Raw genomic sequence first — 13,316 nt, forward strand, 5'->3', positions numbered from 1 at the left:
AGGGAGACTTTGTTTCAGATCCCCACGTTCTGGGTGACCTTGGACTAGGCATTCCTTCTCAGCCTAATCTACCCCCGCAGGGTGGTTGTTGTAATGGTAAAATGGAGGTGGAGGAACGTTGTGAGGTGCTTTGTGTCTCCATTGAGGAGAGAAGCAGGGTTTAAATATCTAAATACAGCTCTTCCAGAGTAAATGAGTAAAATGTGCAGGAGACAGAGAAGAGGCCAGAAGTGTGTGTGTGTGTGTGTGTGTGTGTGTGTGTGAAGTCTTCAGAGTAACAATGTCATTGGCATGAGAATGGCAGTGGTGGTGCAGAGTGCTTTCAAGTCCCAGCTGAGCTGTGGGGACCCTATAGCAGTGGTGGCGAACCTATGGCACGGGTGCCAGAGGCGGCACTCAGAGCCCTCTCTGTGGGCACGCGTGCACAGAGTCCCCCCTCTCCATCTAGGCTGGCCTGGGCCACTGGGCTCGATTATTAGCATTAAACCTAAGACCTAGTTTTGCGGAAGCAGTGTAGATAACCCTGTTAAGCGCTGTTGAACCCCTAACTCGATTTTCCATGGGAAGAACTAAAAGCAGCAACATCGCTTTACCTGTGTGGAGTAAAGTGCCTGGGTTGCTGGCAATGGGAGAAACTTTGCTTCCTGGAAGTAAACCCTCCTAGGGTCGTGATTCACCATTTGAAAGAGTTGCACGGTTGCTTCAAAGCAAAGCCATTGACTAGCACCAAGCTTACTCCCGAGTAATGCACGCCTCAGAGACAAACCTCAATATTCAGGTTAAATTGCCGTGTTGGGCAATTTGCGATAAAGTGCACAGGCAACCAGTGGCAAACCACCTCTGCTATCTCTTGCCTCAAAAATCCTACTGGGTATTTACAGAAGTGTTGCTCTCTGGGGCAACCAAATGAAAGAGCTGGGTTTTGGGTTGCAGTTTGGGCACTCGGTCTCGAAAAGGTTTGCCATCACTGCCTTATAGGGTTTCCAGAGCAAGAAATTAACAGCCAAGGTTTGCCACTGCGAAGGACTTCCCTGGTGGTCTCCCATCCCAGCAGTAACCAGATCCAACCTTGCTTCACTTCCGTGATCTGATGAGATAAGGCTAGCTTAGTGGGATGTTCCGAACATGTTCCTGTTTTTCATCTCTGAAGTAATGGGGAGGGCTTACATTTTCATTTAAAAAACAAAACAAATGCAAGCTGATAGAAGTTTGTTCTAAATGGTGTCTGTGTCTGTAAGGAGGAAACGAGACCGTAAAACGTCATGCTTAGATACACGCCTTTCGCTCATCTGTGTGTCGTCAACAGGTGAGATTTAACCCGGATCTGAGTTTTATCCCAATTTAGGCCGACTTGCGCAGCTGGCGCTGTGATCGTCTGGAAGACGTTTTAATGGTGCAGTCCTACATAGAGTTATCACTCCAAAGTTAGTGGACTTAGAAAGGTGTGATTCTGCAGGGTGGAGCCTGAAATTGCAGGGTGGAGCCTGAAATTGATAAAAATGAGCTCTGAGGCAGCGGAGGATCCTGACTACCGGGGCCAAAGCAACTTATCTGCTTGCCCCCCCCCTCCCCCATGCAGATTTTGCTGGGTTGCTCTGTATTGCTGCCGCAAAACAACTCAAAACTATCTGCACAAGCAAGCAGGAAGTAAACCTTTGCTGTGACCCACCTTGTTATTGCGAGCACTTTAATGGAGCTGTTTACCAGGATTCCTTTGCGGTCGTCTTCCTCTTCACACTTCTTTGCTTCTTCTGTCAAAAACGGGCTTGTGTTTCATTTGGGTGTTTGGGGTTGGGGGTTTGCTGAGAGGAAACAGATGCATCGAGGGAAGGATTTTTTGGTGGTTTTTGTTTTTTTATTTATGTTTTTGTGAACCGAGGAGACATGATTTTGTGAGGGGCGGGGTTGTCGAAAGCGGCTGTGGCATCTTCAAGACTCTGTGCCCAAGATTATTTTATTTGGGGTGCTGTGTGGTTTCCGGGCTGTATGGCCGTGTTTGAGCAGCATTTTCTCCTGACGTTTCGCCTGCATCTGTGGCTGGCATCTATCAGATCCTCTGAAGGTGCCAGCCACAGATGCAGGCGAAACGTCAGGAGCGAATGCTGCTAGAACACGGCCATACAGCCCGGAAACCACACAGCACCCCAGTGATTCCGGCCGTGAAAGCCTTCGACAGTACATTATTTTATTTATTTGTTTGCTTATTTTAGTCAACTCATAGGCTGCCCTTCCTCTTGTGGGCTCGGGGCGGCTTCCAACATGAAGCAATGTCAGCAACATCTGTAATGATGCATCATTACAGCCTATAAAGAGGAGGAGGAGGAAGATTCTGTGTTCCTGCATTGCAGCGGGTTGGACTTGATGGCCCTTGGGGTCTCTTCCAGCTCTGTGATTCTATGATATTAAGGCATCAGGCAGAGAGGGGTATTTCCCAGGTCTGAAGCCCACTAAGTGGAGACTGAATTTGAGCTTTCTGGTTGCAATTTTTAAAAATAAAATGTTCTACCATTGACCTCTGTTGTGGAGTCAGACCTTTTGGGATGCTCCGTACAAGGTGAAAATGGTTGTATGCGAGTGGAGAACATTAGACTCCTATAATGTCAAATTGAGAATCCTTTGGCACTCAGAAGGTTAGGTGGACTACAATTCTCTATCAGCCCCTGCCTGCATTTGGGCCACTCGACCACTTCTGGGCATGTGAGCTGATGGGAATCTCAGTATGTCCATAACTTCTACCTGGATGAGTGCCAAAGGTTCGCCACCACGGATATATGTTGTCAGAACCTCTAGAGCAAGCCCAGTTGGTGTGGAATCGTGACATATACACAACCGGACATACACAAAAACAGAAGCATGTACCAAGGGAGTCCTAACCTATGATAGTTGCTTTGACTTCTGGGTCATTTGCAGGCTTGTGGGGGTGGTGTTTGGTCTCCCCCACCTCAGATTTTCGGCAGAACCTTGTCTTGCGATGAGCTCTAGGCAGGCCTCTGAGAAGCCCCCCCCCTTCTCTCCCTCCCCTCTCTCTAAAACATTGCATTTGTGTCTGTGCAGAATTTGTTCCTTGTGAGTGAGCGGCTGCAGCTGATCACCAGCTGTCCTGATTTTTGTTTTTGCATTTTCAGCTGCTGTTTAAGAGCCAGCAACAGATTTTGCCGTGTACACAAAAGGCTGCTTTGCTGCCCGTCTGGTGGCGAGGGATCGCACAGGCCCCAGGAGGGATAGGTGTCCTGATTAGCCAAGGAGCCCCTTCTTCCCTGCTGCCCCCCCCCCCCCCCCCCCCCGCTTCCTCGCCAACCCTCCTTCATCCCTGTGGGCTGCCTTTAACTTGCAGATGAAAGCTGCTTCCTCCTTTTCAAACAGGATGTGACTGGAGAAGATCAGTTAGCCGGGTTGAGCCGTAACCATAGCAAGAGGATGAAGTGGGGACGGTCAGCAGGCCCTGTGGTCTCAGCCGTGCCCTGATTTATGGGTTTGAGTCTCTTCTGGTTGCTTGGCTACATGTCTCTTATATTCTCTTTTCATTTCTGCCCTTTAGAATAAGCTTGTGTTTCATTTTGCTAAAACCACCTTAATACAGGCTGTCCCTCTGCCCTCGGGAGTGCCCGGAACATGACAGAGGTGTCATTCTATTCAGGGTTGGGAGACGCTGTGCCCAACTGTGCTTGTGTTATTGATTCCCGCTTCAGTCTCTGGCTGATGGAAGACAATTTTACCCTGCTTTGAGACTCCTTCTTAACTCTTGGGCTGTATCTTACACTAGCTAGCTTCATTCTTCCAGGCCCAATCCAGCATGCTGGTTATTCCCGTTAAAGCCCATCATAGCCTACGTAGAGCACAGAATTTACTACCTTTTCATTGGATCTAGAAAAGATCCAATGTAAAGTTTCTGGAAGTTTTGAAGCTTAGGGAGGGGAAGTGCCCGATGGGTTTCTTAAAAGTGAGATCTTGAAGACACAATTTCAAACCGTTCCACTGAGGAGGAAAAAGGGGAGATGTCTAAAGAAACCAGCATGGATGTCTAAAGAACTTTCAACTGAGATGATATTTAAAAGGGACACGTACCAGAAATGGAAAAAAGGGGGAAATCGTCAAAGAGCAATTCAAACAAATAGCCAGGATATGTAGGGAGAAAGTAAGAGAAGTGCAGAACAACCTCATGCTTGCCAGAGAGGTTACAAACAATTAATAAGGAAGGAAAAGGATATGGTAGGGTCAGTGCATGGAGAAGATGGCAAAATGCTAACAGGTGATGGAGAGAAGGCAGAGCTACCAAACACCTTCTTTGCCTAGGTCAGCAGTGGCGAACCTATGGCATGGGTGCCAGAGGTGGCACTCACAGCCCTTTCTGTGGGCACGCATGCACAGAGTTCATCATGTGAGGGGGCAGAACATCACCCTCCCACACACACACCTAGGCTGGCCTGGGCATGATCCTTTGCCTGGGAGTAAGCTCAGTTGCTGGCAGTGGGGCTTGCTTCTGAGTAAACCCTTCTAGGGTCATGATTCACCCATTTGAAGCGTTGCACAGTTGCTTCACCAAGCGTACTCCCGAGTAATATGTGCCTCGGAACCTACTGTTTTTTTCTAAACCTCAGTATTCAGGTTAAATTGCCGTGTTGGCACTTTTGATAAATAAGTGGGTTTTGGGTTGCCATTTGGGCACTCAGTCTCGAAAAGGTTCGCCATCACTGGCCTAGGTCTTCTCCCAAAAGGAAAACAGTTCTCAACCAGGGGGAAATGGAATAGAAGATGCAGTAGGGGAAATTCAGGACAAAATAAATAAAGGGGTAGTACAGGGATACCTGGTTACTTTAAATGAATTCAGATCTCCAGGGCCTGGTGAACTGCACCCCATGATATTAAAAGAACTAGCAGAAGTAATCTCAGGGCCACTTGCAATAATCTTTGAGAACTCCTGGAGAACAGGAGAAGTCCCGGCTGACTGGAGGACAGCTAACATCGCTCCCATCTTTTAAAAAAATAGAGAACCCACACAGTGACCGCTCAGTCAGCCTGACATCAGTTCCTGACACTGATCACAAATGGCTTCAACCTGTAGGCACCCTGGTGCTGAATGCCATCATCGCCAAAGTCAGTATGGAGTTGGTCATAAACAAGTCATGCCAGACTAATCTTATCTCCTCTCTGAGAACCCAGACAGATGAAGAGAATGCTCGCAACTTAGTACACCTTGACCTTCAGTATAGTCTTTGGATGAAAGTCCCCTGATGACTCTTCTTAAAAAAGTAAAGCTTGTAAAATGTAATCTAATGTGGCGCTACTATTAGATGGATTTGGAATTTGGCTGGACTAACTTTGAACCCTAAATGGGGCCTCACCAGAATGGCTCCATCTCCCACCTGGAGAGGCTTAATTAGTGGGGTGCCACAGAGTTTCAGTCCCAGCCTAGTGCTAAGCAATTGGCATTTTTTACCAAATTGGCATTTGAAATTAGAGGGAATGCTAATTCAACTGTGCAGATGACATACCAGGATTAGGGAGGGCAGTTAATACCCCAGAATGGACAGGGTGATAATGTAACTCCAAGACCTGGAAATAGATTGGAGAGCTGGGCCAAAACCAACTTAAATGAATTCTGAATAGAGATAAATGTAAGATTCCTGCACATGAAGTAGAAAAAATGAACCATGACATGTAGAGAGATAAGACAGATTACTTAATTTCATTTTAATAAATGCAGCAATATGTGAAAGGACCCAGGGAGTCCTTTAGTGAATCAGCAAACCAACATGAGTCAGGCAGGTATGTTGCTGTTTTAATTCTTAGTTCTCAAATTAATAGGTATCATGATCAGGGGTCTGCAACTCCAAGAGTTCTTGAGCTACATGCGGCTTTTTCTAGCCTCATACTGCTATTCATAGGCTCCTGGAAGTCTGAGGGCGGCAATGGGCACAAGTCCCTCCCAGGGAAAAGTGAGCTGATTGGCTAAACCTGAGTGTGTCTGCATGGGAAGCCGCCTTTCCTCCTGCTTGATCTTTAGGGCTTTTAAAAACGTGGGTCTAAATGGCTCTTTGGGTAGTAGAGGTTGCTGAATCCTCCTGGACTACATGGGTCTTCAATGGACATATGAAATACCATTGTGTCCTGCAGATGGTCTGCACCATATATAGGCTCATCAGTCCAGCTCCTGGGCACTGCACACCAAGCATGATAATGGACCAGCTTGGGAAAGGGTCTGGGAGGAGGGGCTACCCAAATGCTAAGCTGGCCCTGGAGTCCCAGCGTCCATTTATGGCGGCCAGTGGGCTAGGTATGTTTACTGTGGAGAAGAGAAGGTTAAGGGGTGACATGATAGCCCTGTTTAAATATTTGAAGAGATGTCATGCTGAAGAGGGGGAAAGCTTGTTTTCTGCTGCTCCAGATAATTTCAGGGCCAGGAGGCCGGGGTTCTGAGAGTAATGGTGAGAGATTCCAACTCCCAAACATTGTGAAGATCTCTTCCCGACAGTAAAGGCTGTTTGACAGTAGAATACACTGTCTCGAGTGTGGTGGAGTCTCCTTCTTTGGAGGTTTTTAAACATAGACTGGGTGGCCATTTGTCAAAAGTGCTGAATTTATGGATTTCTGGATGGTAGGAAGTTGGACCCAGTTCACCTGTATCCCTCCTAACTTTATGGATCTCACTTTACCACTGCTAGTTTTACCACCAGAGCTTTAATAGTAAAAAGCTTTTAAGTGGGGATTTGACAGTTTCATGGAGGATAAGTCTATCAGTGGCTACTAACCAGGGTGACTAAAGGGGATCTCCATTTTCATAACTCTGCATCCCAGTGCTAGGAGGCTATGCCAGGTGTAATACCTGTTTGTTGGCCCTTCAGGACAACTGCTTGGGAACTGCGTGAGACAGGAACATATTTCCCAGGTAGCCATGTCCACCAAAGGCACCTAACGAGGGTTTTTTGTGCCAGTTATATACTGGACACTGTTCAACTCTGTCCAAATCCACAGCACGTGGACATGTGGAAAATGTTTTGCCTGGATTAAAAAAACTGGCACACGTGGAGGTATAGTTTGACAGGCCTCACAGGTCTGGGTGGCTCCGGTGATGTTCATGGACTTCAATGGCCATGAGTTCTTCTGCCAGTATTTAATTCAACTCAGTCATGCCATGGTGAGGGGTCGATGGGAATTGTACTCTGTGAACATCTGGAGAGCTGGTGCAGGCTAGGACCCCTGGCCTCAACAGGATGCAGGGCTGTTTCTGGCCAAGCATGTTCATACCGGTGTGCATTGACCCAATCTCCATCATGCTTATATGTCGCTTTTTCCAAGAGACCCCACCAGAGGCGTTGGGGGGGGGGGATGGTGCCTGGAAAAAAGCCATATCTGGGCACCCCCCCCCCCGCGCCCCCTCACCTTCCCTCCCCATTTACCTGACTGGGCCACCGGGCGCCCCTTGGCCCTGCCCTGCCAGGCTGCTCCTTTGGCCAGTGGAGCCTGCACCAGCCGAAGGAGCAGTCTGACTGGGCAAGGTCGAGGGGAGGGGTGGGGGGTGATTCTCCGCCCCCCACGTGACCAGCGTGTGTGCGCCCAGGGACATGAGGCCCCACATGTCTCCATGATCGCTCCGCCTCTAGAGACCCCGCACGTTTGCTTGCCTCAATCCAGCCCTCTTGTGTCTTTTTCTCTTCTTGTTTGTTTTGCTCCCCCTCCCCTCTTATCTGAACCCGTTCCCCATTCTGGGGGGAGTGAGTCGCCCTTCACCTTGCTATGTGGCTCATAGCTAACCATTCTTTCTTCTCCTCAAGTCCAAACCCCAAGCGGGCCAGCCAGCTGGCCCCTAAATCTGCCTGGCTTCCAAGGACTGGGTCCGCCAGATGTGGCTTGTTTATCCTCAGTATAGCTTTCCCAGTGAAAAGCCCCACTGAAAATCCCTCACTTCTGGATAGGGAAATGAGCTCTCAGATACATTACAGCTACCCACCATGTGCTGTTTGGCAATGGAATGCCAACCAGTTCTTAGGACCTAGAAAGGTTCCAGGGGGAGCTACAGGTAGCCCATTTTCTTTTGGGTAATTTCTTTTTAATGAGGATAGCTCTCATCTGTCACACTGAACCCCCTCATTACCAGGAATCTGAATTTTCACAATGACAATAATGACAGGGAGGTAACTGATGGTTCCACCTTCGTGCTGAGAGCGGTTGCTTGGTTATTTCATGCCCTGCAGGGTGCTGAGAGGGGTGTGGGATGGGAGCTTAAGGCTCTCTCTCTCTCTCTCTCTCTCTCTTTCTCACTTCTCTACATTTGGATGGAAAGTCAGATTTAGCGTGGGTTGGTTGTGGGGAAGGGTGTCACCTGGCGCCGATACTTTTGATGGACAGGGAGGAAGAAGGTGTTGACTTCTCAGGAGCAAGAAGCAAATAAGCTCCCTTGTGTGCCCGCTCTGTTCCCTGTAAACGTTGCTTGATTTCATTCTCAATTTGTTTGCCGTAGCAAAAGCGGAGAAGAGATTAAGTTGTCCTCCAGGTGGTCTCCAGCTCAGACTAGGCTAGAGTTGCTAGGCTGCGTGGGAGCTTGGAGGGGCGGGAACCGGGGGGGTGGGGTGCAGATACAGCCGTGCGTGTGCCATGACATCATTTCCTGAAAAACCTGGAAGTGACATCATGTAACTCTAGGAAGTGCCAGAAACTGTACGGCAAAACTGTAGCTTTTCTGGCTTCCTACAGAAACATGATATCATGTCTGGTTTTCCCCCAAACGTGACATTATGCTGTGTGCTACTCAGGCAATTCAAGTGCAAAAATGTACTGTCACCAGCTTGCAGCAGGCAACAGAGGCCAGTGGAGGATGGCTTGCCCCATGTAGTAGGAGGGCCCAGCTGTCCTAGAGGGTAGGCTAGGTGTGCTGATATCAAGCAAGCCATGCTATGCCTTAGATTCCTAGGGAGCAATCCAGGCCCACCATTTTATTTAATGGGGGCTTACTCCCAAGAAAGAGAATAACCTCTGTAACGGGTTTTATTCAATGGGGCTTACTCCTAGGAAGACTAGAGGTATTAGCTTGGCCATACTGTCTCCTAGAAAAGACTCTGCATCTCCCCCCCCCCCCTGCTGCATCTCTGCCTCAGCCCTGAGAGTGTATTGGAAAAAGCGGGCTCAAGACCACTTGAGGCCTAAAACAGTCTTAGGTGGGAACTACACTTTTTTGATTGGTTAGATTTAATTGAAAGCCAGAATGATGCATTGGTTAGAATGTCCGACTAGCAACTATGAGATCGAAGTTTGATTCCCTTCGCTTCCATGGAAGCTCACTGGGTAATCTTGGGACAATCACTGTTAGACTGGCTGACTTCAGGGGACTGTTGTTGAGTGAATAACAACCCTGTGAGGTAGGTTAGGCCGAGAGTGCGTGAGTGGCTCAAGATTACCCAGCAAGCTTCCATGGCAGAGTGGGGATCTGAACTCGGGTCTCCTAGATCCGAGCCCAACACATGAACCACTGCACCACACTAGCTCTTCATACCTGTTATCTTGCCTCAGTTGTTACGACTATACTTGATAGGCTAGGGCTGGAATCCTAAAAACACCTTCCTACAGAGGCGGAGCTACAAGCGGGCGGTGTGTGTGCATTGCACCGGGTGTGCGCCCCGCGCCCCCGTCCTGCCCCCCACACACTTACCTTAGTTCAGCTTGAAAGTGGAGGCTGGAAAAGCAGCCTGTTCACTTGAGGCTGAAAACGGCCTGGTGGGAACTACACTTCCCAGAAGACCTTGCGAGCCCCAAGGTCTCCTGGGAAAAGCAAACCTCTGTAGTTTATAGCAAGAATAGCTTTGTATTGGAAGTTGTAGCTTTAGAATTTAGGTACATTTTTTGTGAGTCCCATCGACAAAAGCGTATAGTGGGACTGGCTGGGAAAGATGTGAGACAGAGTGATCAAAATGATTGGTGGTGAGTGTCTTCCCTACAAAGAAAGAATAAAGTAATTGGGGCTTTTTAATTTAGAAAAAGAAGAGTTTGGATTTATATCTCACCTTTCTCTCCTGTAAGGAGACTCAAGGTGGCTTACAAGCTCCTTTCCCTTCCTCTCCCCACAACAGACACCTTGTGAGGTAAGTGGGGCTGAGAGAGTTCTGAGAGAACCGTGGCTAGTCCAAGGTCACCCAGCAGGAATGTAGGAATGCGGAAACATATCTGGTGAACCAGATAAGCCTCCGCCACTCAGGTGGAGGAGTGGGGAATCAAACCTGGTTCTCCAGATTAGGATCCACCCGCTCTTAAGGACTACACCACGCTCGCTTTCAAGACCACATATGCTGCCCCTCTTGAACGATTTGGGGTGAAAACCATTATGAAGAGGAGCCAGATGTTAAAACTAGAGTCACCTAGAAGAAATTAGCAGGCTGTAGAGGGACAGGTAACAAAAATCATTTGGTAATAATTTGCATCATGCACACTGCTAGCTTCACTATATGCATACTCTGCCAGCTTTGTGGAACTTGATCAATTCCACTGGACGCCTCCTACAGCGTTAGCCACTGGCACAGACGTCTTGAAAAAGTATGAGACCAATCCATGTAGAAGAGATCAATGCCCAGCTGTTAGTCAACAGAGAAGAAACTCCACATTCAGAGGCAGTGTACCTTCTTGGTTATCAAGAGCTGGGGATAAAAAACCAGGGGAGGGCTATTGTTTTGTCATCCTGATTGTATGCCTAGCCACTATTGCGAAACGAATGATGGTCCGGATGGACCCAGCAGGTTTTTTTCATGGTTCCATTCTGGTTTTTCTGCGTTCCAAGAGGCGTTGTCGTGATTCGGCCTTTTCTGTGTCGGAGCTGGAGGGAGAAAAACGCTTCCACGGGCCAACTGACCCAGCTCTGTAATAAGGCTTGATAGTTTCCTTACTTTCTGTCGCGATCAGGTCTTCCCTTTGAAGGAGTTTTGAAAGCCCTCGTTTCCTTGGGAAATTACTTCTCATAATTACTTGCAGGCCTTTGTTAGCCTGGAGACTATAAACTATTTTTCCCTCTCCCCCCCCCCTTCTGCTGCTCCCTCTGGCCTGCTTTTACATTTTCCTGGACTAGCGCAGGGCTGAGAAAATCCACTCTCTCAGCCCTGCCTCACCTCGGGTGCATGCACGTCCTGTCATCCTGGTCCCAGAATCAGCTGGATGCCATGTAATTCGGCGCTAACGGGCCAAGCAGCTGCCACATGATGCGAAGGATGGAGGAGCGGTGGGAAGTACGCCTGGGTTTCTCAGAGACCTTTCGCCTCACGAGAGCCCACTTCCAGTAAAAGCCCCTCGCAGGTCACACCAGTGCAATCTGAAAGTGGGCGTGTTTTTGAGGGGTTTGAAATTAACTTAGGTTTTGCAATGTGAAAGCACTCCTCACCCAGGTTTGAGTGCTCTGTGTGGGGTAGAGATTAGGGTGTCAGACCGAGACCGAAAAGATCTGATTTGAATCATCTTGCATCCTAGACCTTGGAGCCACTCTCTCTATATTTATTTATTTAATTGAATTTGTATACCGCCCTCCCCTTGAGGGCTCAGGGCAGTGTCCGACAATCAAATACTGACATTTAAAATCCATTAAAAGCAATCAATCCCCACTAAAATAAGGAACCAAAAACACCTAATTTACATAATTTCAGACGGCATTTAAAAGCCCCCTCCCCTTCCTTGCGCTCACAGGAGGCCAGGTGTTCATTATAGCAGATTTTCGATGTTATCCTGGCTGGCCAAATGCCTGGTGGAACAGGTCCATTTTGCAGGCCCTGCGGAAACTCTGTATGTCCTGGGTGAGGGGTCTCCCTGACCACACCTGGGCTCCTTGTTCCACCAGGTAGGGGCCAGGGCTGTGTGCTCTGGCCCTGGTGTGTAGAGGCTAAAATGATCACTGGGGGGCCAGGGATCACCAGGAGGTCCGCCTTCGAGGAGCGGAGGGGTCTAGCATGCATGGCGGTGGGGAGAGATCCGCCCCAGAAGATATTATGGTCCAAGGCCGCGAATGGCATGAAGGTAAAATGATGGTGGAAGTGACCTCCTGGGAAAGCAATAAGCCGGGTTGCCAACCTGTGGGTCAGGAAATTCCTGGAGATTTGGGAGTGGAGTCTGGAAGGGCCAAGTTTGCGTAGAGAAGAGAAGAAGAAGGATTTATATCCCCCCTTTCTCTCCTATAGGAGATTCAAAGAGGCTTACAAACTCCTTTCCCTTCCCCCCTTACAACAAACACCCTGTGAGGTGGGTGGGGCTGAGAGAGCTCCGAAGAACTGTGACTAGCCCAAGGTCACCCAGCTGGCATGTGTTGGAGTGCACAAGCTGACCTACTTCACCAGATACGCCTCCGCAGCTCAAGTGGCAGAGTGGCGCATCCAACCCGGTTCCTCCAGATTAGAGTGCCCCTCCTCTTAACCACTACATCATGCTATAACTCAGTCAGGATGTGATGCAATAGAATCCATCCTCTGAAACGGCTATTTTCTCTGTGTCGATAGTCTGGAGATCAGCCATAATTCTGGGAGAACTCCAGGCCCCGCTACACAACCCTATTGAGCAGCTGTGTTATGATGGCTGTTAACTAAGGCCTTATTTGTACCTGCAATAGAATAAAGTGATACAGCTTTTCCTGGACTGTATTACTTCAGGCTTCACATGTGGAAGAGGGATGTTCACGTGGGAAGGCCTGTTGTATGTAAGGAAATCGCTTGTCAGGAGAAAACTAGATTTAAAACCATTTGATATTCCTTGCATGAAGATTCCTTTTTGACAGGGGAGCATTTAGAAGAAGAAGAGTTGGATTTATAGGAGACTCAAAGGGGCTTACAAACTCCTTTCCCTTCCCCCCTCACAACAAACAACCTGTGAGGTAGGTGGGGCTGTGAGAGCTCAGAAGAATGGTGACTAGCCCAAGGTCACCCAGCTGGTGTGTGTTGGAGTATACAGGCTAATCTGAATTCCCCAGATAAGCCTCCACAGCTCAAGTGGCAGAGTGGGGAATCAAACCCGTGTCTCCTAGAGATTAGAATACACTCTGTTTTGAATCCACTATGCAACTTCTGTTTGTTTGTGTGGCATGCAGTTTCTCTCATGTAGGTAGAGGAAACCTTGATTTTTATTTGGATCCTCTCAGGCTTTTCGAGGGCTCTTTTATGGGCCTGGACAAATTCATTTAGGAGGACAGGCCTGCCAACAGCTGTTATCTGTACATGAGAATGCGCAGCAAGCGAACTTCCTTGGGAAGGCAAAATCTCCCAGCTCCCCTGCAGAGGGATGGTGCTATCGGTTTCTTAGCCTGCCCTGCTTTCCAGCAGGCTTGCAGCACTGCACTCCAGAGCAGGCAAGCCTGAGCAAAG

At 48.6% G+C, this 13,316-nt stretch overlaps 1 protein-coding gene across 9 annotated transcripts in view; it reads left to right on the top strand.

Annotated features, from left to right (window-relative positions):
- Positions 1-13,316, top strand: part of MEF2D (myocyte enhancer factor 2D) — a 199,027-nt gene that overhangs the window by 73,227 nt on the left and 112,484 nt on the right. The gene's annotated exons all lie outside the window — the stretch shown is intronic.

This window comes from Sphaerodactylus townsendi, linkage group LG01, assembly GCF_021028975.2.
Source record: "Sphaerodactylus townsendi isolate TG3544 linkage group LG01, MPM_Stown_v2.3, whole genome shotgun sequence".
Lineage (NCBI taxonomy): Eukaryota > Metazoa > Chordata > Lepidosauria > Squamata > Sphaerodactylidae > Sphaerodactylus > Sphaerodactylus townsendi.